At 38.0% G+C, this 25,067-nt stretch overlaps 1 pseudogene; it reads left to right on the forward strand.

Annotated features, from left to right (window-relative positions):
* LOC140850853 (uncharacterized) overlaps positions 1-24,486 on the forward strand; it is a 35,910-nt pseudogene extending 11,424 nt beyond the window's left edge.
* Positions 24,487-25,067: the final 581 nt, after the last annotated feature.

Below are 25,067 nucleotides of genomic sequence, written 5' to 3' on the forward strand. Positions count from 1 at the left end.
TCCTGGAGTCTTCGATCTAAGAAGTCCTCTCGACTGCAGGTCTCGAGGGTCTTCTGATGGAATGGTGGTAGGGACTCTCTGGGGGTGGAATCATGGTTGGATGGTAGGCTCTCCGCCTTCTGCTTCCCTTTTTTGGGGAAGACAGGGTGACTTGCCCAAGTGGCCCGCCCGATTGCCAGATTCTGGAACTCCGACGATGCTCTTTTCAGCCGCACTGATGCCTGTAGCTGCTGTGGCTACTGTTGCATGGTCTGCACTGCTTCGGTGAGGTCTCTGACCTGTTGAACCAGTAGGTCGAACTGCTCCATGCCGACTGCCATTGCCGGAGGAGGAGGAGGAGCCTGGGAAACTAGAGACGAGGTCAGATCTTGCAGAGCTCGCTGAGATCTGACCGCGGAGGTCGTGGATCGCCTGGTGGATGCCTTTTGAGGAGGCATCAGGTGGAGATCCGGAGGGAGAAGGAGAAGAGGGTGCCGGAGAAGATGACCGGAGTCAGTCCCGTTGAGCACTCCTTTAAGAACAAGGGTACTGCGAAGATACAGCCACCCTTCCTCTAGCGCCAATTTTGTTGGTACAGAATTCCATCGAAGCCGGAGAAGCTGGAGTCGAGATGACTGCGGCCACCACCGGGACCTGCAAGAGAAGTCTAAACCGGAGTTGGGGGTGCTCCGGCAAGACCCTCCGACGCTCAAGTCAGTACTCTGCTTCAACAGAAATGGAGTGCTCGAGGAAAAATTTTAGCAGAGTTTTGAGATAGAGTTTTGAGCTTAGAGAATAACGTATCTGGGGGGTCCCTTTTATAGATGGAGGAGCGTAACTGATTGACAGCAACATCCGTAACCACCTGGTAGTGGGCCGTTCGTGGCCGCATAGAGTTTATTGCGGAGAGTAGTAGCATCAGTGGGTTGTTTAGAGCCACGTGGGGTTTGTTGTGGAGAGCGGAGTGGTGTCTGTTGTCGCGACTTGCCAGAGAGTAGTGGGACCATATGAAATCTGTTATAGAGAGTGGAGTGGGGTAGTGGCCATTGTCGTGACTTGCCAGAGAGTTCGGGACTGTTGGCTGAAGCTCGGCTGGGACGTCTGATTGAGCGGAATGACTCTTTGTCCCTGCAATTTGAGAGAAGCTCGGATGTTCCCGAAGTTGTTGATGGGTTAACGGTTGTTGAGTGCCGTTGGTGCTGCAGACGGGAGTCATCTGCTGTATAAGCTCGGACAGGAACTGCTGTTGAAGAAGTCCAGTAGGAGTCCGATTGCTAGAGGAGTCCATCTGGGATTTGCCTGATGTGGAAGCTCGTCTAAAGATTATCCGCAGGAGAAGTCTGGTTTCATGAAGAATCTGGCGGAGGGTCGGCCGGTGGTGGACTTCGGATGGCATTGGGGAGGTTCATCCACTGGAGGAGTCTGGAGATCCTGTGGAAGTCTGGATGGCGTTATTGAAGTCCGGCTGCTGGGGCCCGTCTGTTGTAGAAGCTCATCCGGAATCCATCCGCTATGGAAGTTTGGACGGAGTCCGGTTCTTGTCGAAGGCTGAAAGGAGGCTTCTTATCGTAGAGGCTCGATCGATGATCGGTTGTCATGGGAGCTTGGAGTAGTGACCTGGCCGGTAAAGCCTATCTCGTTGTAGAAGCTTGTCTGGGATCCATCCACTGTAGGAGCTCGACTGAAGTCTGTCTGTGATAGAAGTTCGAAAGAAATTTGTTTACAGTAGAGGTCCGGAGTAGACCGCTTGCTGTAGAAGTTCGGAGTAGACTGCTTGCGGCAGAAGTTCGGAGTAGACTGCTTGCGGTAGGAGTTCGGAGTAGACTGCTTGCGGTAGGAGTTTGTCTGGGATCCGGCTCCCGTAGGAGCCCGGATAAAATCTGGAAGGCTGCCGACTGCTGTAGAAACTTGGATGGAATCTGGCTACTGCAGAAGCCCTGTTGTTGGGAAAGCTCGGACGTCGATGAAGCCCGAAAAAAGTCCAGAGTAAAGTCGATCGTGGTTGGGAGAAGTCCGGAAGAGATTCGGAGAATAGTTGATTACTGTAGAAGATCGGCTGATAGTGAAGCCCGGAGAGTGTTTGGAGCGGCTTGGTAGATGAATGGAGAGGCTCATTGTCAGAGAAGTCCGAATGGCATTATGGAAGCTCGGACGGTCGAGAGGGTTCAGAGAGACGCCACACAAGGTCGGAAGCTGGAAAAGCCCTGGAGGGGTCGGCTTTTTACAAACTTCGGCCGGGAGGTATTTTATACCCAACAATAAGCTTCGCCATCTCTATCGATTTTAATATATATTAAAAAGTATGGATGCATTTCAATGTCTAAAACAAAGTTTTCATCTATAATATCCACTTTCCCTTGTACATGGTTTGACGTCACTGCCTCCTCCTCCTCCCTCCTTCCTAAGTGGAAGTGGTAGCTCCCTACTTAAGCTAAGTATTCAATCATCAAACCTTCTCATCTTCTCTCCTTTTCTTATCTTTCAGTTGCATATATTAATGCTACTGCTCTTGTACAAAACTTTTTTCTTCCTTTAATAAATTGGTTGCCATAGCCTCCTAAATCTATTATTTGAAACTTTTATGATCATGATGCCACTATAGGTTATTTATGTTCTGTATCTTCTTGATCTTCAGAAAAAGGAATGAAGTTACCCTGGAAACCATCGGCAACCCTATGCCCCTGGTTTTCTACTGTTGTATTGCAGACCTTAGGAACGATGGGGAGTCACTAGCCAAGCTCACATATAGACTTACAATAACACATATTTATATCAATTCACTTCGTGCTTATTTCCTCTTCATTTAGTCCCATAATTACTGCAATTTAAGGTTCTGTTATAAATATTTTACTGTCGGATTGCGCCGCCGTAGGCTAAAAGCAAGGCATGGAAGGTGATTCTACTCTTGAGAGCACAAAGTTTGATGTTTTCACTGAAATTCACTGCTGGTTAATATGGATAGCATCTTTCCAGGAGAAGTGTAGCCAAAGGTCTAGCATATGTAGCACGGATTGAATCTTTTCCCACTAGAAGTGTAACCTAAATTAAAGCAGCGTCGCACATCGATTTAGTGAAATACTGAAAGCAGTTCAGCAGGTTATTGTCCCGCCAAGGCAAGTCTCTTCAGCTTTGTTGATCAATCACTTTCAGATAGTTAGAAAAAAACAAAAGAATATTTTTGGGCTCTGAAGCATAAGATGATCCGGGTGATTGAGATGGTGGCTGTTATCCTCCTTTCTGTTGGAGTTTGAGTCACAACTGTGGAGCCCCTATGAACTTCCCAATGATTTCCTTCACCTTTTGCAATGACCAAAATCATCATTGGCAATTAAGCTAACAATCTCCATCAACTGTTCCTCAAAAAGCTCCAATTCCAGTCCGACGCTTTCATCTGATATCCTATTGCATTTGTTGCAGTCATGAACTAGTGTAATCATTGGAATCTCCATAGTTTTTTCTTTTTTCTTTTTAATTATTCTTGTTTTGATTTTCTTGTTTTTATTTCGGCCAAACTTCATATTTTAACTAATGGAGAGTATGAAACCTTCACTTACAGCACAAGTTATATCATATTAGCAGATTTGCATATTGGAACGGACTCTATCACTACCATAAAGTTATGCAACTAGCTAAAAAAAATATACCCTATTCTAGAAAGTTGCAAATAGCTAGCAAGAATAAAAGATCAAGAAACTACTTTAAAATCATGATTCTTAAATAGAAGGAAAAGCGTATCAGATCAAACTACGTCTTTTTTATGCATCATCCAAGATACATGGATGGGTTGCTTGAATCTTTGCAAAATTTGGAACTGCAAAGCTTCAACAATTCTTTGTTTTTTTTTTTTCCTATGTTTCCTTGAGTTGTTTGGACTTTGTTTCTTAACAGACAAGACATTCCATTGTGGTAATAGCTAAAATTGAAGAATAACTAAGCTGACGTATCCTAAACTGCAATCTATCATTTTTCTGCACCTAGGATTAATATAGGATTGCCATACTTCTTTCTTGAAATGCTCTTGAAGTGTTGCCTAGATTCTTAGCTGCCTCTTCTATTAACAGCACTAAAGCTTGGAATCACCAGCAACTAACAAACTCTTGATATTATATTCTCTTGATTATTCTTATCTTCACAAAATCTTAACTTTATCATAAATAAGTATGCGGGTTATTGACCAAAGGAAACTAGGTGCCCTTAATTGTCTTTATAATTCATACCACAACTTAACACAAACGTTAATTAAGAGCAGATGCCACCTAACTCTAAAGTTAGATCTTATGATTGCCTGGGTAGGTGGTGTGCTTCTTTGCAAACTAGGTGAAGGAATCTTTTTCTATCATATATCACTACTGCATAATAGACCTATGGCAGTGCTTACTACAGTAGCGATTCAAAAATCACTGTCATAGCAAGTATAGCAGCGGTTATTGATCATAACCACTGCCATATGTTGGACATATGGTAACGGTTACTTATAAGTGCTGCCATAGGTCAACTTAAACATAACCACGGCCATAGTCCCGACCTATGGCAGCGGTTACAAATAACCGCTGTAATAAGTTCTAAATATTGCAGCGGTTGACTAACTGCAGCCATAAATTGGAGATATAGCAGCGGTTACAAGTAATCGCTGCCATAGGTTCGACCTATGGCAATGGTTATGTATAACCACTTCTATAGATTCGACATATGGTAGCGGTTATAGTAACCGTTGCTATATCTCTGACTTATGGCAGCGGTTAGATGTAATTGCTATTATAAGAAATCTATGACAGTGGTTAATAATAATCGCTGCTATAACTGATATGGCAGCGGTTAGGTAACCGCTGCTAAGAATATATAGCAGCAGTTTCATGCAACCGCTGCTATATAAACTGAATACAATTTTTTTTATATTATTTTTGAATATGATATAATTTTGAAATTTAAAATTCATCTTTACCGTTCATTATCTAAATAATTATCATTAGAGTGTCATCACAAACGACCACCTCGATCTAATAGCCCTAGCTATGTCGATCAATAAAATTTGATTTCAACGGTCATGAACGGCCACATAATGATCTAGTAGATAGAGAGCATCGATGGGTCTGAAAATTTGCAATAATGATTTTGGTGATGTTTGTAGCACACTATCAAAATTTTACTTCAATCAGACATCATTATCATGATCAATTTAGCACAGGATGATTTCAACCGTTAGATAAAAAATGAGTAATGAAAAGGCCAAACGGCATTCGATTATAAGATGATCTTTTAGATAAATAATCTTTACTACTATTTTAATTATTTATATGATGATGATCATAAAATCCAAATCGTGCCTACATGAACCATCCATGTTAAGTAGATTTTACAAAAGCACAAGCATAATTACTTAAGGACTTTAATAATGAGTATCAAGAAACATATAATTTTGGATCGTTCATATAAGTGTGGTTTGAATTTTATGATCACCATCATATAAATGATCAATTTAGCACAGGATGATTTCAACCGTTAAATAAAACATGAGTGATGAAAAGGCCAAACAATATTCGATTATAAGACGATCCTTTAGATAAATAATCTTTACTACTATTTTAATTATTTATATGATGATGATCATAAAATTCAAATCGTGCCTATATGAACCATCCATGTTAAGTAGATTTTACAAAAGCACAAGCATAATTACTTAAGGACTTTAAGAATGAGTATCAAGAGACATATAATTTTAGATCGTTCATATAAGTACGGTTTGAATTTTATGATCACCATCATATAAATGATTAAAGTAGTAACAAAGATCATTTATCTAAAAAATTATCTCATAATCAGACGTCGTTTGGCTTTTTGATCATTTATTTTTTTTAACGGTCAAAATCATCCTGTGCTAAATTGACCATGATAATGATATTTGATTGAAGTAAAATTTTGATAGCGTACTACAAATATCATCGAGATCATTGTTGTAAATTTTTGGACCCATCGATGGTCTCTATCTATCAGATCAATATGCAATCGTTCATGATCGTCGAAATTGAATATTATTGATCGACATAGTTAGGGCTATCGGATCGAGATGATTTTTTGTAATGATACTCTAATGATAATTACTTAGATAATGAATGGTAAAGATGGATTTTAAATTTTAAAATTATACTATATTCAGAAAAAAAATATGAAATTTATATTCTACCTATGGCAGCGGTTATTCATAATCACTGCCATAGGTCACGTATGGCCTATGGCAGTAGTTTTTAAAACCACTCCTATAGGTTAGGTCTTTTCCCTAGCTCACCCCCTCTTCTTCATTTCGCACTGACATTTTATTTTCCCTCTTCTCTCTCTCTCATCTCTATCCAAGCCCTACCCTCTTCGCCGTCGGTCTGCCCCACCGTCGCCCCCTCCCTCTAGCACCACCGTTGGCTCTCTCTTCCCCAATCTCCCTCTGCCTCGTGCCCCACGTCCCTCTTCCCTAACCTCCCCCAACCTGGCCTCCCTCTTCCCCCAGCCCGCCTCCCTCGACCCTGGCCTTCCCTGGCCCCACCTCCTCGGCCCTGCCTCCCTCTTCCCCAGCCTTGGCCACCTTTGGCCCTGCACCGGCCCCTACCGTCGCCCCTCTTCCTCTAGCGCCGCTACTGACGACCCCCGCAGCTTTGTGCGACCCCCCTCCCCACAGCTGTAGGTATGACTTTTATTTTTTTTATTTCATATCATATTATTTTTATAATTATATTTATAATTATGTCATAATAATATTTAATAATAATTATGTCATAATAATATTTAAAAAAATCACCGTCGGTGGGTTCTGGGCCTTGTCGGTGGCTATGGGCCATGTCGTCGGGTTTTGGGTCATGTCGGTGGGTTCTAGACCGTGCTGATGGGTTCTAGATCGGGCCGATGGGTTCTGGGCCGGGCCAGCAAGTTCTGGGCCATGCCGGCGAGTTTTGGGCTATGCTGGTCGGTTCTAGGATGTTGGGTTCTGGGCCGTCGAATTTTTGACTGTGTTGGTGGGTTTTGGACTGTGCCGGCAGATTCTAGACCATTGGATTCTGGGTTGTGTCGGTGGATTTTGGGCCATCGGGTTTTGGACCGTGCTGGTGGGTTCTGGACCATGCCACTTTATGAAATATATTTTTTTTTCTTTCTTTTTTTTATAAAGAGGTCGTGATGATTTTGGATGAAAAATGATTAATTCTTAGCATGATTTTAGTGATATTTCTCTCTTATTTTTTCTCTTCTTCTACAAATATTTTAACAATTTTGAATGGCAATAAGATCTTGGATGGCTTTTGACCATTTAGCGGGCAACTGTTCGCAGTCAATTTGATTTACTTGTAGCGGATACCGAAAGTAATATTACAATGCATGATTAAATAGTGAATCTGAGCCTCTCTTTTACTTTAGAATTAATGTAATTCTTGTTTCAAAATTTATTGCATAAAATTTTTTGGATTAGTATTTAGTCCCTGTTGCTTTTGCTTGTTGCATTGCATAATAATAGACCCGTCAATTGTGTATATAATCTACGACATCCATATATTTATATATTTTTATACAGATGGAAGAACTATATACAATGATCAATTGATTATTTAATTTGGATAGTTTAGAAATTATAAATAATTCTATAAGTAATTACAGTAATCAAATGATATACTAAGGATTTGAAAAAAATTTTGGACACTATTTTTTTTTATTCTCCCTATACGGGAGAACTAAAAAAAAATACTGTCGAAATTTTTTTCGATCCCTATTGCATATCATTTGATTACTGTAATGAATCTATAGAATTACTGTAATTTTTGAATAGGATAGGACGTATCTTTACTTATTAGTTGGTGATAGGATGTATTTATTACATATCTAAAAATGATATTTAATATATTTTTATTTCTTCAAATATTTATTTATAATGCATCGGTATGTAATGATGTTTAATGCAAATAACATTTTTTGTTTATGATGCATTTGTATCTAAAAATAATATTTAATACAAATAATATTTTTTGTTTGTTTATGTAATGATCCCATGATTTTGGGCCGTGCCAATAGATTCTAGGCCGTGTCGGTGGGTTATAGGCCGTGCCACTTTACGATGGGTTCTAGGCCATGCATAGAATCATAGAACCATCTTTTGATTAATGTACATATTCTATGGCATCTGTACATTTATATATTTTTATACGGATGAAAAGTGTACATTGATCAATTGATTGTCTAATTTGGACAGTTTGAGAATTATAATTAATTCTATAGATAATTATCTTGATATTATTATATTGTGTCTCATTTCTATATATGATTTAATTACAGTATCATCATTTTTATAATAGATAAGGGATGAATGATGTTGAGTAGACTCTCACCAGAATATGAGGCTGGACTTCAAAAGTTTCTTAATTTTGCTATAGAGAAATTCGAGGACCATGGACTTATCTAATATCCTTGTAAGAAGTATATGGGTGGACCTTGGCTATCTTGTCAGATGTAAATGGTCACTCACTATTTATGGCTTTAAACCCGGCTATGAAATTTGTTGGGATCAACATGATGAGTGCAGGCCACAAGGAGGCAATCAACATGATGGAGGAGTGGAACAAATAGTTTGTGATATCCTCCCGTTTGTTGGCCACAATGACGGTGCATCTATGTCCATGTTGATCCTGTGGTTGGTAGAATAACAAACAGTGAGGATGTGGAGAAGGTTCGCAAGTTGATGGAGGATGCTAATGTTTCGTTGTATCTCTGGTATGAAAAGATGGCAAAGCTTGAGTTCTTAATCTAATTGTATCATGCAAACTACTCTAATGGATTTAGTAATAATGGAGAGAACTATATACTAGAGCTTCTGGGAGATATTCTTCGGGATAATGCACAAATTCCAAAAAATAATTATGAGGCATCGAAGATTATTAAACAGTTAGACTTTACTTACGTCAAGATACATGCATGTCCTAATGATTGCATGCTCTATTGAGAGAAGGATGCCAACCGAAATGAGTGTAGGAGGTGTGGTGTATCAAAATAGAAACATAACAAAGATGGCACATCGATCCTTATACCTCAAAAGTTGATGTCGTACTTTTCTTTAATATCGAGACTACAAAAATTGTCTATATTGGTGAGGATATTGAAGGACATGAGATAGTATGAAGAGAAGTGAATAAAAGATAATGCATTGAGATATCCAGCCAATAGAGAGGCATGACAGAAGTTTAATGAAATATATCCCAACTTCGTACAAGAGATACGCAATGTGAGGTTAGGCTTATCATGTGATGGTTTCAATTCATTCAGGCATATGAATACCAATCACAGTGTATGGCTAGTGTATACTCATGTTTACAACATCCCACCATGGATGTGTATGAAAAATCCTTCACTTTTATGATAGTGCTCATCCCTAGACCGATGGAGGTAGAAAATGACATTGATGTCTATTTGCAGCCTCTTATTATCGAGCTAAAATAGTTGTGGAGTATTCAAAATGTTCCAACTTTTGATGCTTTGATGAATGAGTCATTCTCCATACGTGCGATGCTTATGTGGACAATAAACGACTTTTCAGCTAATGCCCTAATATCGGGTTGGAGCACAAAAAGTGAGCTAGCATGCTTGATGTATGGAAAAAATGTCTGATCTAAAAGGTTGACACATCAGAGGAGCTTTATGTTTATGAGGTATCGATGTGAGGTGCCTCACCTTCTTCAACAGTGCCATCGAAGAAACGTGCATCCCTTTTGTATGGATAGTTTCAATTAAACAAGCTCGAGACACGTCGTAACCGACCAATGAGGAATCAGGATGATCAATATGAGCCAATTGAGCCTGCATTTGAGTCTATTCTACAGTCAGACAGACTTTCTACTTCATACCACCTCACTGATTTAAACCTTGAGGAAAGGGATAAGGTGCACCGCTACATGCTGTTCAATTGTGATGTCATTGAGTCGTTATAAGATAAGTCACTCATCCTTATTTATTTCTCATTACTTAGAAGAAAATATCCTATTGCACCTCAATATGTTCTTTATGCATGTAGCAAACACAAGGAGGTCATAAAAGTAAAATACGGTGCTCTAAGTATGCGGAAAAAAAAGAAAATGTACAACAAAGAGTTTCCTAAGTGGTTCAAAGATCATATAAGTGAGTGTATATTCCTGTCTTGTATATCTTATTTGAACATTTTACTAATTAGGTGTCATCTTCTTAGATTTGGAGATTACCGCTCGATGATGTAAGCCCTGATGTGCATGCTCTTTCAGTGGGACCTAATCGTACCATGTGTGAGTACAAACAGCTCGTCATTAACGGTTATAGGTTCAATATTCACAATCAGTCTGTAAACATGGCAATACAAAATAGTAGCATGATGTTGAGTGCCACTACTAGGTGTTTTGCTAGTTCGAAGAATTTACAGTCTCATACGGAGGATCTGAACTATTATAGGGTTGTAGAGAAGATAGTCATCTTCGACTACTATTCTAAAGGGAGGATTGCGTTGATAAAATATGATTGATTTGACACCTTATCTTAGTCAGGGATGAAGATTGATGAGTGCAGTTTTACTCTCGTCAACATGCAACTCCATCTCCACACCGAAGAACCATATATACTTGCCTCCCAAGCTAGTCAAATCTTCTACATTAGTGATCCCTTAGAGCCTCAATGGGGTATTATTGTGAGAATGGTGCCTAGGCATATCTTTGATAATACCAAGGTTGATGACGATGTTGGACCATTCATACAAAGTATTCTTCTAGGATAAAACTTATCTGGTATTGTCGAGGTCCCAGATACATTTATCAGGAGTGATGGTGATGTTTATATTGTAGATTCCACAAGATGATGAGTTCAACATCCTGATATAAATATTAGTGTTTATTTATTGATGCTCTACTAAGATTATTGTTCAACAACATGTTATATTGGTTAATATTTATTAACGTTGCAGGTCACGATGGCACCAAAATGCTATCTAATTTTCACCCTTGCCCATCGACGGGCTATGCGGAGCTCTGCAGCTGAGCCACTATCAGAGCATATTCCATCCACCTCTATATCGACTTCGACTTCGCAAACACCACCAGCATTTGAGCCTCTATCGGCAGCCACATCTCCGGCACATACTCCACCCATCGATGAGGCTCCACCGACACCTATGTTGCATGATCCCAATGAGAGTAGGTTTTCATTGTGTCAATTATTTATTTATTTATTTTTATATAGTTATTGTATACTCTTATATATTCAGAATATATTTTTATTGTAGGTGCATCATCCAGTAGGACATTTAGCGATCCCACACGCATGCTGCATGTGTGGAACCGCCAGCTTTAGATCATGGTGGAGTACGATTAGGAGGGGAGGTTGGTAGAGGAGACCGCATAGGAGATGTATTCCTTTTTCGGAGTGCTTGTGAGACAATCCGACATCATTTTCGTACTGCCCATAGACTGGTGATTGATGGATGCTGGTGTCAAGGATCGGGTGTGGGAGGAGATTTTGATAAGTGTATCTTAATTATATATATGCATGTGATATATTTACACTATGTTTGATTAGAATAATTTCGTAACTAACTTCTGATAACTTTGTACAGAGGAGGTATAACTTTTCAGATCATGAGAGAGCTCGAGATGCCTGAATGTAGAAGATTGAAAGTTGTACCAAAACTACAAAGTCAAGCTCCATAGAGGGTGGCTAGAGCACCATAGAGACACTAAGGAGAAGCTTGTTCCTTGGATCCAGGACTATCCCCCGAGTCAGTGGGAGGGGATGGTCAGGCATTGAAGGAGTCAGAAGTTTCAGGTTTAATTTGTACCTTATAAATTTTTTATTACACTAATAATTATATTTGATTTTCACTTATGTGATTGAAATACTTTTAAGGTTGCCTCCCGCTAGAACCAGACTGCTCAGGAGTACACGCACACTCTCGACCGTGAGTCTATGGCCAGTCGTGTGCATAGAGAAGTAATGAATTATGACCTTTAGTTTATAAATTATTGAATTATTATCTTTTTCTTATTTCTAACAAGCTGATTGATTGTTATAGCTGATGAGAGAAGGGATGATGTCCACCTATGGCACCATCATTCGTTCCAATCGTACGGACAAGAAGGGCAGGCCGATACATGCCGTGATCGAGAGGATTTTTATAAGTAATAACTAGAGTATAATTAGTATGATTAGTATTATAACATTTCTTATGAGATTTTATTTGAATTTACAATTATAGGAGCAGTTAGATGTGCTTGCGAGCGAGGGTCCGGACACCTCTGGCCCCATGACCATCTATCTTAGGTCTTGGGATCTGAGTACTCTGGGAGGATTCATTGCAGGCCCGAACATACGTCGATGAGCTATACTGATCTGAGGCAAATGTCTCCTCATATGCTTTTGGGGTCGTCAGCCGGAAGCAGCTTGATGAGGCCTTGGCATAAGCAGCTCAGGCTGAGGAGCATACATCGTAGGCTGAGGAGTGCATATCTCAGCTACAGAGCATCATGTCCGCTATGGTGATATAGCTTTCTGCTCATCTTAGAGCTGATTTTTTGAGCATTCAGAATATGTTGGCCAGCGTTTCAACTCCAACCCCTCTAGCTCCTGCTCCAGCCCCTCCAACTCTTACTCCAGTCCCTCTTGATGACGAGATGCTTGAAGAGGAGGATTTAGATTTAGCAGATTTTTAATATATTTTATTTTTATTTAAAAAATATTATAATATAATTTGATCAGTAATAAAATTTAAGTATTTGAGACATATTTCTACATTATTATTGAGTTTTATGTGAAATTTTTAATTCTTTCAAGTTTTAATTTGAGCAATTATATATTGAACTGCATTTATCAGATAAAAACAAGATAAAAAAGGAGCAAATTTATATATTTTTTATTGTCCAACAGCATATGGCAACGATTGCGCAACCGCAACCATATCCATGCCAACTGCTGCAGTACATCTGTGGCAACTACTATCATAATCTATGGCAGCGGTTTAATAACTGCTGTCGTAGAGAGAAGCTATAGCAGCGGTAAACCGCTGCTATATGTCACTGCAATAGATCGATTTTAGCAACGGTTTAATAACTACTGCAACAATCACTATCATAGACTTACGGTGACAGTGGCAGCGGTTGTGAAACCGCTGTCATAGGCTGTGGCAGTAATTTTTTGGTCTACAGCAACGGTTTCGAACTATTGCCATAGTTTTATCCTGTAGTAGTGTATATGACAAAAAGATAGTGATATGGTGCTATTAGAGTTTGTTTTGCATTAAATTGAAACTAGATACATGCCTGATCTGCTACCGTAGCTCTATCCTATAGTACTTTATATGGCAAAAGGACAGTGATATGGTGCTATTAGAGTTTGTTTTGCTTCAAATTGAAACTAAATACATGCCTGATAGACACATCAGTGCCCAACACAGCCAATAAAATATAACAAAAATTTGGTGCTCATTGAGTAGATCGAAACAGCCATATAGCATTCTTAGTCTGTTGGAACTGTTTGTTTGATCAGTTCTTTCGGTGTTCCAAGTTTGATAAATTATTTGCCACACATTATTTGTAAATATATTCTATTCAATATATAAATTACTTTTCTTGTCAATATGTATCTGTCATACTAAATTTAAGAATTATGATTGCAACTGGTCAGTTCCTAAACTCTGGCAGATTAATCATTTCGACAAGAAAAAAACTTGCAGATTAATACCTGATTCTTGGTCCAGAAATTTGTCCCAAAGAAAAGAAAAATATCGAGAAAATATGGCAGCAATTAGTCTTGGCGCTTGTCTGTTGGTGCTTCACTAAGGACTCCAAAATTCGTGCTGGAGTTTCGAATGTGATTTTGATAATCTCAAAGTCCTGCCCGAAACTCATAGTCCGTCGGGACCTAATGCATATCCGAAGAAAATACAGCAATTTTAGCTCCCATGGTTGTCACAATAGCCACCCAAATTTGCAACTTGTAAGAGATGGTAGAGCCTAAAAGTATTGCCGAAAAGTTTCCGTTGCATCAAATACGCCTCATCTTGTCACCAATAGAGAGGCATTTGTTACAGTTCTTGGAGCTAATCTTCCTGTTTCTCGGTGCATCCCTCCTAGTAATAATAAGCAGCGCAAACAAATCTTGCTCTATGGAGAAAAAACATTAATTATGCCTTATTTTAGTTTTATTATTACATTTGCTATAAGTCCTCACCCGGGCTTTGCCTGTGTAGAACGTGTTACTAGGAGCACTTAGGGCCTATTATCTGCAGGAAGATGACTATTTTCACAAACCAGTTCAGTGTGAAATTCCTCATGAAAAGCATGAATACAAAGATGTATATGAAATCTGGCAGAAACCATCAAAGATTAGTCATATTAAGGATCAGCGTCCACAGAATGGAAGGTATGATGAGAACTCATATGAAAAGAGAATGACTCTTGTTCGCCAGAAGTTCATTGAAGCAAAACGCTTAGCAACAGATGGAAAGCTCCTTCAGTCCAAAGAGTTTCAAGATGCACTAGAGGTTCTAAGTTCGAACAGAGATTTATTCCTCAAATTTCTAGAAGAACCAAATTCTCTGTTCTCAAAGCATCTGCGTGAACACCAGGCCATCTCTCCACCTTCTCAGACAAAGCACATAACTGTACTGAAACCATCAAAAACTAATGGGGCAAAGTATGAGGAACAACAACTCTACTTTTCTGTCGAAGAAAGCAAATGTGATGTGAATAAACATGATTGGTCCCCTAGTTTCTCTCATGCAAAAGCTTATAATTTATCTCAATCAACCAGGATAGTAGTTTTAAAGCCTAGCCCAGGAAAGCTCCATGACATAAAGACCACAATGACATCCCCAGCATCTTCAGTAGAACAGCTTGGAAGTAGAGATTCTTATGGAGCTTTGGCAACTGATGGAGTAGCAGGGTCAAGAGAAAAGGCCAAGAAAATTACTTGTCAGATGCGAGAAAGCCTGAGTAGTAACCAAAGGGATGAAACCTTGTTGTCTTCGGTCTTATCGAGTGGATATGTTGGAGATGAGAGCTCGTTCAATAGGTGAGAAAGTGAGTGTATGGAGGAAGAGAGTGGTAATTTAAGTGATTCTGAGACCACCACCCCGACTTCACAACACTGTTGGGATCACATCAATAAAATTGGCAGTCCTTATTGTTATGCCCCGAACCCAACACCCGGGTCGGATACGTGATGGCCGCACACTCCTTAGAGCAAGCCATAAAGAATATACAAGGCCAAATTAAATCATTACAACCTTATCAACCATAATAATTTATTTCAACAATAATTCATAAAACCTTACATAATTACAAATTAAATTTCTTCAATTCTCTGATCAGATACTATGACACTCTATTTATCCTTCTGTTCACCCGTAAATCCAAGCTATAGCCAATCATAAGCATCCTGTAACTCTGAGAAGAAAAAGAAAGATGAAGGGTGTGAGCTTTACAGCCCAGTAAGAATTCCCATATCACACTGATATGTACTATAGTCTAAAAATAAGGATAAGCAGTAAAATATAAAATCTCATGTTCAATGTCCAGAATAATGCAAACATTCATAAATTTTCTGTCTTGTTAAAATAGATGCATCATCATATGTTAACAGGTAAAACACTTTTGTTCAACAATTATTTCATGTCTTATCTTTCATTTCTCCTTTCATAATCACATGATTTTTAACCTTTTCTTTCTGGTTCTGGACTATCCAATTCTATACCTCAGTCACCATCCGGATCGAATCCATTTAAAAAGTCTTTCAAGACTGTCCCAGGATGAGCTTCTGGCCGGCTGTCCCACGTACGGAAGCCCGTGAGAGGCTGTCCCAGGCATAAGCTCCTGGGGACTGTCCCAGGCATGAGCTCCGGCCGGCTGATCCACCTGTAAGCCAGTGGGGGCTGTCCCAGGCATAAGCTCCTGGTGGACTGTCCACATGACAAGACTAGTCCATACCATATATCTCTTTCTTTTCATTTAATCATTATGTATTGATTTCATCAAATCAATTCCGACTTGCATTATGATCAACTCAGATATGTCATATCTATATAATCATGCCATCAATCTCTGATACATATATATTGACATAACATACTCATGCTCAAAATCAAATAACAGTATCTCAGATATAATAAATTCATCGATCTCAAATCCGACAATGCAAAACCAATAATGCAAGACCAACAGTAAAATAGCATATATATAATAGTGATCATGTACAGAGATTCTTACCTTTACCAGTGACTGATCCAAGCACAGAAATCAATATTCTTTTTTGACTTATGAATTTTTTTAACAAAATATTCCACTCGATATCATATGCAGACAATCATCTCTTCATAACCCTGATCAAATATAAAAATCATATATAGAGAAAATTACCGATAATCGATCTTAATAACACAAATCGAGGACCTCTCTCAGGATTAATCAAAATTAGGATTTATCTAAGTATCTGGATCCTCCACTGATCCATAAGACTTCTAGAGAGAGAAAATCCATGAAGAGAGAGAAAATTCTAGAGAGAGAAAGTAGAGAGAGAAAGTAAAGAGAGAAACCTTCGTATCCTTCCGATGAGGCAGTCATGATCGAGATCATCAGAGGTCCTATCAGGGTGACTCAATATGAATCAAGTATTACAAATTTCGAATAGGATCGGACTGGGATCAGATCTACTGCATGAATTTCGGAGCAATCTCAATTCATCATACTTTTAATTCAAATATATCCTAGGGTCTGTGATGCAATCAGAGAGAGAGTAGAAAGATTCTAGAGAGATAAAATCCATAAAAAGAGAAAGATCTAGAGAGAGAAAATAGAGAGAGAATCTAGAGAGAGAAATTGGAGAGAAAAGGTAGAGAGAGGAGAGAGAGAAAAATTTTTCTCTCTTCTTCTTCTTTTTATTTTATTTTATTTTTATTTTTCTCTTTCTCTTTTTCCCTTTTTTTTTCTTTTTCTTTTTCCTTTTTCTTTTCTTTTTCTTTTTCCTTTTTCTTTTCTTTTCTTTTCTTCTTCTTCTTCTTTTCTTTCCTTCCCACGGCTTGTTTTTGACCGAAACAGGAGATCTTTGATCCCCTCATTGGTTGGCCGACCGGCGACGCAGCCGGCGCGGGGATGGTCGGCAGCCAAAGGAGAGGTGATCCGACGGCAAGAGGCGGCCAAACCGATGGTCGGCGGTGACCACTGGCGACGGAAAATGGAAAAAAGAAGGATTTCTTTCGCAACAAAATCCGGCGACTTCGATCGCCGGCGAGCGTGCACATCGGCACGGGAAGGAAGGGGAAGGAGAGAGGAAGGGGAGGAGGCTTACCTCCATCGCCGACGAAGCTTTTCCGGTGAGAAATTGGACGTCACAGTGATGGGTCTCCGTGAGAAATTTTCGGCGATTGCCGCCATTTTGCCCCGAGATTTTCGATGGAAAGGAGAGAGGAGGGATCTCCTCCTTAAATAGGGTCGGAGGGAGCTTGTCTCCGACTCCGATTGGGAGCCGGTGAACGGAGGAAGAAGACTCCCTTCGGGAGTCTTCTCCCCTATTTTTTTTTTTTTTTTTGTGGGCTGTGGCTGATTCTGGGCCCAATTTGGGCCGGGGTGTTCCATTCTCCCCCCTTCAAATAATTTCGTCCTCGAAATTAAGTTATGTTGTTGAGATATATTTCAAAGTATACATTCTTCATATCATTCTCAAGCTTACAATAATATCTTATATATTATTTATTTCTCATTATCTTGTTATAACAAAAATTATTTGAAATTTCAAACTCATCCCTTCTTATTAATTTCTCAACTTTTTGAAGAACTGTAACATTTTGGACTTGTATTAATATACCACCCTTATTTGTCTAATACATTTCACTCGAAATTCATAATTATCTCAGACTACCCTTGATAGAAAAATAAAGAAAGGTCGAACATTGGACACTCTTCACGATTATCGATTTCTTTCTTCTCTTGACCTTCCAACAAATTTTATATGTAGACTCTCATCTTAAAAAAATCTCAATCTTCTATATCAGTCCAAGTAACAATATTAAATTTAAAAAAATATGAGATCTATGTCAGGACATTCTAAGTTTGAACTAATATCAGAACTATCAAGCTATTAATAAACTTGAGATATTTAAAATTTCTTGGCATTATCTATAATGAAACAACCTACTGACAAAAATTATCTGGCTATGATCAGATTAGATCAAAATTTATAGCATCCTTTCATTATCAATAAAATCCTTCCTTATTTGCAACTAATGTATTCCATCATAATATCTTTTGATTTAAAAGATTAATATTTCAAATCGATTTAATCCACCACGCTTTTGCTGCACACTCTGATCTTAATTTATCAAATTATATAGGTCTATCAAAGATAAAAATATCCTTATATGTTAGATCAATCCAGAATAGATCCAACCTTCAAATTTCAGATAAGACTTGGGGCAAAATTTAAGTTTCTTTATCTTTACTACCTTCGGGTATAGCATATAAAAATTAAATCTTGATCTACTTCCTATATTTGAAATCATTATATAAGTTTCATCACTCTTCAAGAATCCAACATGTCTAGAATTAATTGGAGTTAATCTTAGATTTACCTTACAATCATTTAAATAATTTCTAAATCAATCTTTCTTTTTAAAAGAATTAATTCTAACTTGATAAACTAGAAGAATTCAAGCCAACATCCTTAAGTAGAGTCAACTTGATTATTTCTTATAAAGCTCTCTTCATCACAACCCTTAATATTAATCGATAAATCCATACAAAATCTTGTCCCTTGTATAAGTCATTCAAAATTTAACACTAACAAGATGTCTTAGTTCAATTTTAAAAAAAAATCCAAATTTTGACTTGAATAATTAATACACTTCACTATCTTCAACAATCACAAGAAAAATTAAAAAAAATCTAATCCAAAGATAATAATATGGATTATTAAAGATTTCATCATAATCTGTATATCATACTCTGACAAAATAAATTTTTTTTTTAATTTAACAATATCAAAATACTTTTGATCCACTTAGAAAAGTAAGCTTTTGACTTGAAATTCAATGTAACTTGAAGGATCAAGGAATCCTATTCAGAATTGATATTTTGAGTAACCAAAGATTTCACCAAAATGTGTATCTCATATTCTCATAATAAAATTTAAGTATATTTTTCATCTAAGATTGAGTTTCATATATGACCTCTTATAGGTTCAGTGTTCAAAAATATTTCTTTCTTATATGATGTAATTTCTTCTTAGACCATACCCTAATTAACTTTCTTTGATAAGTCCAAAATTTATAATGCTCAGATAATTATCATCGAAATTAAAAAAAATTATCATGATCTTCAATCATATAAGTTTTACATTCCAAAATCCTCTAGTATACTCAACATATCTTATCAATATCTCCCACTTTATTCCAAGGTCAACTCTTTTCATACTTAGGTCAATCTTACTAATTGAAATCTAAGATATAACTCGTCAATTTTATTATAGATATCATATGCCACTTATACATAAATTTTATCTTAATATCTATTGATTCGAAATCTAAATATTGAATCTTCTCTTTTATATCTATCATGTTCCTTATGATCAATACCTAAGTTTAAATATCACTAAAGTTATAATTTCAAATAATTATAATCTTAAGCTTAAATACCACTTAAATCATATTCTCTAATGATCATAACCTAAATTGTAATATCATTCTATTACATCCTTAATGATTATAACCTTAAACTCTGATATTATCTATCATACTCTATTGATTATAATCTCAAAGTTTTGATATCACTTATATGACAATCCTTAGTGACCCTAAACTTTCTGTCATATCCTAATCACTTGTATCATTGTCTCCAAATAAACGTAACCTAAGCTCTAAGCTCAGATGCCATTCTGTCACATCCTACTGATCTTACATTAAGTTTTAATATCTCTTCATAATCTCTAGTGATCTTAAACCTAAGCTTTGATATTATTCTATCACATCCTAATCATTTATACCGTAATCTCCAATGATCATAACCTAAGCTCTAATATCACTCTGTAATATTCTAATCACTTATATCATAATCCCTAATGATTATAACCTATGCTCTGATACCATTCTGTCACGCCCCGAACCCAACACCCGAGTCGGATACGTGATGGCCGCACACTCCTTAGAGCAAGCCCTAAAGAATATGCAAGGCCAAATTAAATCATTACAACCTTATCAACCATAATAATTTATTTCAATAATAATTCATAAAACCTTACATAATTACAAATTAAATTTCTTCAATTCTCTGATCAGATACTATGACACTCTATTTATCCTTCTGTTCACCCGTAAATCTAAGCTATAGCCAATCATAAGCATCCTGTAACTCTGAGAAGAAAAAGAAAGATGAAGGGTGTGAGCTTTACAGCCAGTGAGAATTCCCATATCACACTGATATAGTACTATAGTCTGAAAATAAGGATAAGCAGTAAAATATAAAATCTCATGTTCAATGTCCAGAATAATGCAAACATTCATAAATTTTCTATCTTGTTAAAATAGATGCATCATCATATGTTAACAGGTAAAACACTTTTGTTCAACAATTATTTCATGTCTTATCTTTTATTTCTCCTTTCATAATCACATGATTTTTAACCTTTTCTTTCTGGTTCTGGACTATCCAATTCTATACCTCAGTCATCATCCGGATCGAATCCATTTAAAAAGTCTTTCAAGACTGTCCCAGGATGAGCTCCTGGACCGGCTGTCCCACGTACGGAAGCCCGTAAGAGGCTGTCCAGGCATAAGCTCCTGGCGGGCTATCCCAGGCATGAGCTCCTGGCCGGCTGATCCACCTATAAGCCAGTGGGGCTGTCCCAGGCATAAGCTCCTGACAGGCTGTCCACATGACAAGGCTAGTCCATACCATATATCTCTTTCTTTTCATTTAATCATTATGTATTGATTTCATCAAATCAATTCCGACTTGCATTATGATCAACTCAGATATGTCATATCTATATAATCATGCCATCAATCTTAATAATATATATTGACATAACATACTCATGCTCAAAATCAAATAACAGTATCTCAGATATAATAAATTCATCGATCTCAAATCTGACAATGCAAAACCAATAATGCAAGACCAATAGTAAAATAGCATATATATAATAGTGATCATGTACAGAGATTCTTACCTTTACCGGTGACTGATCCAAGCACAGAAATCAATGTTCTTTTTTTGACTTATGAATTTTTTTAATAAAATATTCCACTCGATATCATATGCAGACAATCATCTCTTCATAACCCTGATCAAATATAAAAATCATATATAAGAAAATTACCGATAATCGATCTTAATAACATAAATCGAGGACCTCTCTTAGGATTAATCAAAATTAGGATTTATCTAAGTATCTGGATCCTCCACTGATCCATAAGACTTCTAGAGAGAGAAAATCCATGAAGAGAGAGAAAATTCTAGAGAGAGAAAGTAGAGAGAGAAAGTGGAGAGAGAAACCTTCGTATCCTTCCGATGAGGCAGTCATGATCGAGATCATCAAAGGTCTATCAGGTGACTCAATATGAATCAAGTGTTACAAATTTCGAATAGGATCGGACTGGGATAGATCTACTGCATGAATTTCAGAGCAATCTCAATTCATCATATTTTTAATTCAAATATATCCTAGGGTCTGTGATGCAATCAGAGAGAGAGTAGAAAGATTCTAGAGAGATAAAATCCACAAAAGAGAGAAAGATCTAGAGAGAGAAAATAGAGAGAGAATCTAAAGAGAAACTGGAGAGAGAAGGTAGAGAGAGGAGAGAGAAAAAATTTTTCTCTCTTCTTCTTCTTCTTATTTTGTTTTATTTTTATTTTTTTCTTTCTCTTTTTCCCTTTTTTTTTCTTTTTCTTTTTCCTTTTTCTTTTCTTTTTCTTTTTCCTTTTTCTTTTGCTTTCTTTTCTTCTTCTTCTTCTTCTTTTCTTTCCTTCCCGCGGCTTGTTTTTGACCGAAACAGGGGATCTTTGATCCCCTCATTGGTTGGCCGGCCGGCGGCGCAGCCGGCGCGGGGATGGTCGGCGGCCAAAGGAGAGGTGATCCGACGGCAAGAGGCGGCCAAACCGGTGGTCGGCGGTGACCACCGGCGATGGAAAACGGCAAAAAGAAGGATTTCTTTCGCAACAAAATCCGGCGACTCTGGTCGTCGGCGAGCGTGCACATCGACACGGGAAGGAAGGGGAAGGAGAGAGGAAGGGGAGGAGGCTTACCTCCATCACCGGCGAAGCTTTTCCGGCGAGAAATTGGACGTCACAGTGATGGGTCTCCATGAGGAATTTCCGGCGATTGCCGCCGTTTTACCCTGAGATTTTCGATGGAAAGGAGAGAGGAGGGATCTCCTCCTTAAATAGGGCCGGAGGGAGCTTGTCTCCGACTCCGATTGGGAGCCGGTGAACGGAGGAAGAAGACTCCTTCGGGAGTCTTCTCTCCTAGTTTTTTTTTTTTTTTTTTTTTTTTTTTTTTTTTTTTTTTTTTTTTTTTGTGTGGGCTGTGGCTGATTCTGGGCCCAATTTGGGCCGGGGTGTTACACTTATTCAATATCATCTGTAAGTCGAAAATCTTGTTCACCTGAGTCAGTAATCAGGGAGGCCAGAAGACGGCTCTCAGAGAGGTGGGCATTGGTGGCATCGAATGCAAATAGTCAACAACAAAAACAAACACGGAGAAGCTCAAGTACCTTGGGTGAGATGCTTGCCATTCCTGAGATAAAGAAAGAAGAGGAGAATAGTGGGGGACTTGCTGTTTTGAGCAGCAGGTCATGTGATGATACAAACCTTCAATTACTGTCGCCGTGTTTATCTACAGGTGGGGTAAAGGAAGGATGTAGTTGGGAGTTCTCCCCTAGTAATTTGTCAAGGTCAAGATCTGTTCCATCTTCTTCAGCTTATGAAGCCGCTGAGTTGAATGTGGAGGTTTCTGATGCTTCGATTGGCAAAGCCATTGTTCATGAGGGCATTGCTAAGCCAAAGAGTGGCAAGTCATCTTTCAAAGGGAAAGTTTCAAGTTTGCTCTTCTCTAGAAATAAGAAACATGTTCAAGAGAAATCTATTCCATCTTCAGCGGGTTGTGATGATAGGCTCCAACCTGGTCGCATTAAGGTTGATGGTAAAATAAATGATTTATTACATTCTGTTAATGACAATCGACCTAAGCAAAGTGCAGTGGTTAGTTTGTGTAAAAAAAGTTCTGGTGATGATGGACCAAATCGGGGCTTCTGTGCTAAGGTATTCATTTTTGTCCCGTGAAGTTCTTTATTGTCTTGAATCTGATAGAAATTCTTCTCTGTCTGTTAATCTATCATACAAGAAAAAAGATAAACAAGTATAAGCGGGTTGGTGGTCATTTCCTATCTCAGCCATTTTGTTCCTTTTCCTTCTTCATTTTTTTTTTTTCAGTGTATTAATGCTGTTTTTCCCCTTGTTTTATAGAGTCACACATTTGAAGGGGAGACTTTTAATTCTGAACTTTAAATTTCTAATGCATGCTGAACTACCATATATTTGTTCTTCGATATTTTTTTTCCTTTTATTTCTCCAATTTCCTATTTAGAATTGGTGCTTACATATTAGCAGGGTGCTTATTCTCTTGAAAAAACAATGGCATGCCCAAACTCCAGTGAGAACCAGGACCACCCCAGCCCTGTGTCAGTTCTACAAGCACCATTTGTCGATGATGTCAAAAATAATATGTCCCAAGCTTCTCCATGCCACATCGCTGTGTGTAGTCATAGCTACCACTGAAGATCTCAAAGTTCCATACACTAACTAGTATTTTTACCTACTTTCAGAAGCTCTCTCTAGGTCTCCACCAATTGAGTCGATTGCTCGTTCCTTATCACGTGATGGCTCCAGTTTAGGGAGAATATTGTTGAATCCCCTGAAACCTTCCAGCCTTGTGCCCAAGGTAGAAGAAGAACAAGAACGATTTGTGCTTGTCCAAAAGTTACTATCATCCGCTGGCTTTCAAAATGAAAAGTCTTGCATGATATTCACAAGATGGCATTCACTGGAGAGCCCTTTGAATCCAATGTTGCTGGATAAATATTTGGACAGGAAGGAAGAAGAGGCTAAGTGCAGGGAGAGGCGATCAAACCAGAGGCTCCCATTCGATTGTGTCAATGCAGCATTGCTAAACGTTGGTCAAAGTGCCATATTGGCTTCATATCCACGGGCCGGAGCATGTTCCGGGGCTTGGAAGGATGGTACAGCAGGTGCTTCGGTGACTGAGGAAGTATGTGAGCTTGTGAGAAATTGGTACTCTGGTGAAGAGAAGTCTCCGCCAAGTGAGCCTGGTAGCATCAACCCTGTGGTAGATAGAGTGGTGAAAAGAGAAATAGCAGGAAGGGGATGGGCAGAATTTATGTGGCTGGAAATGTATGAGTTCAGCCAGGAGGTTGGTGGTCTGGTGTTGGAGTTGGTTGAGGAGGCATTGTCAGATTTTGCTTGTGGGTGATCGAAATGAGGTGCTTTTCTGCTCGTTACCCCTTTTTCTTTCCTCACAGCCCGTTCTATTTTTGTTATCCATGTGATGATACTGGTGGCTTCATATTTTGTAGTATATCTATATAATTCCCAAGTTGTGTTGTATGTCCATTGTTTGCTATTGGATGTTTTCTCATAAACGAAGGGTATTCAGAGGCGGCTCAATACATATGGAGACCTAAAGCAAAATATTAAAATAATATTTTTTTCTATTAAAATTTATGTAAATTTTTTATTAAAATTTTATTTTTCTAGCTTTTTGAAATACAAAATTTTTAATTATATTTTTATAATCAAGTTTTTCTAACATTTTTTTTTTCAATTGATAATATAGCCAATCCATTTAATCTTTTTTAAGATATTGTTGATCTTAAATAATATTTTATTAATTTTAATTAAAAAAAAAATTTCTATCGAAGCAATACTTACTGAAATTGTTAACATTATTCTAAAAGAAATATATGTATTTGAAAAAAAATCGAATCTTCTTATATGATTAAGTATGTCTATTGTATTGTTATCTTTCACTTGTATAATTTTTTTTAAAGCTCT

This window comes from Elaeis guineensis, chromosome 2 (genome assembly GCF_000442705.2).
Source record: "Elaeis guineensis isolate ETL-2024a chromosome 2, EG11, whole genome shotgun sequence".
NCBI classification, from domain to species: domain Eukaryota; kingdom Viridiplantae; phylum Streptophyta; class Magnoliopsida; order Arecales; family Arecaceae; genus Elaeis; species Elaeis guineensis.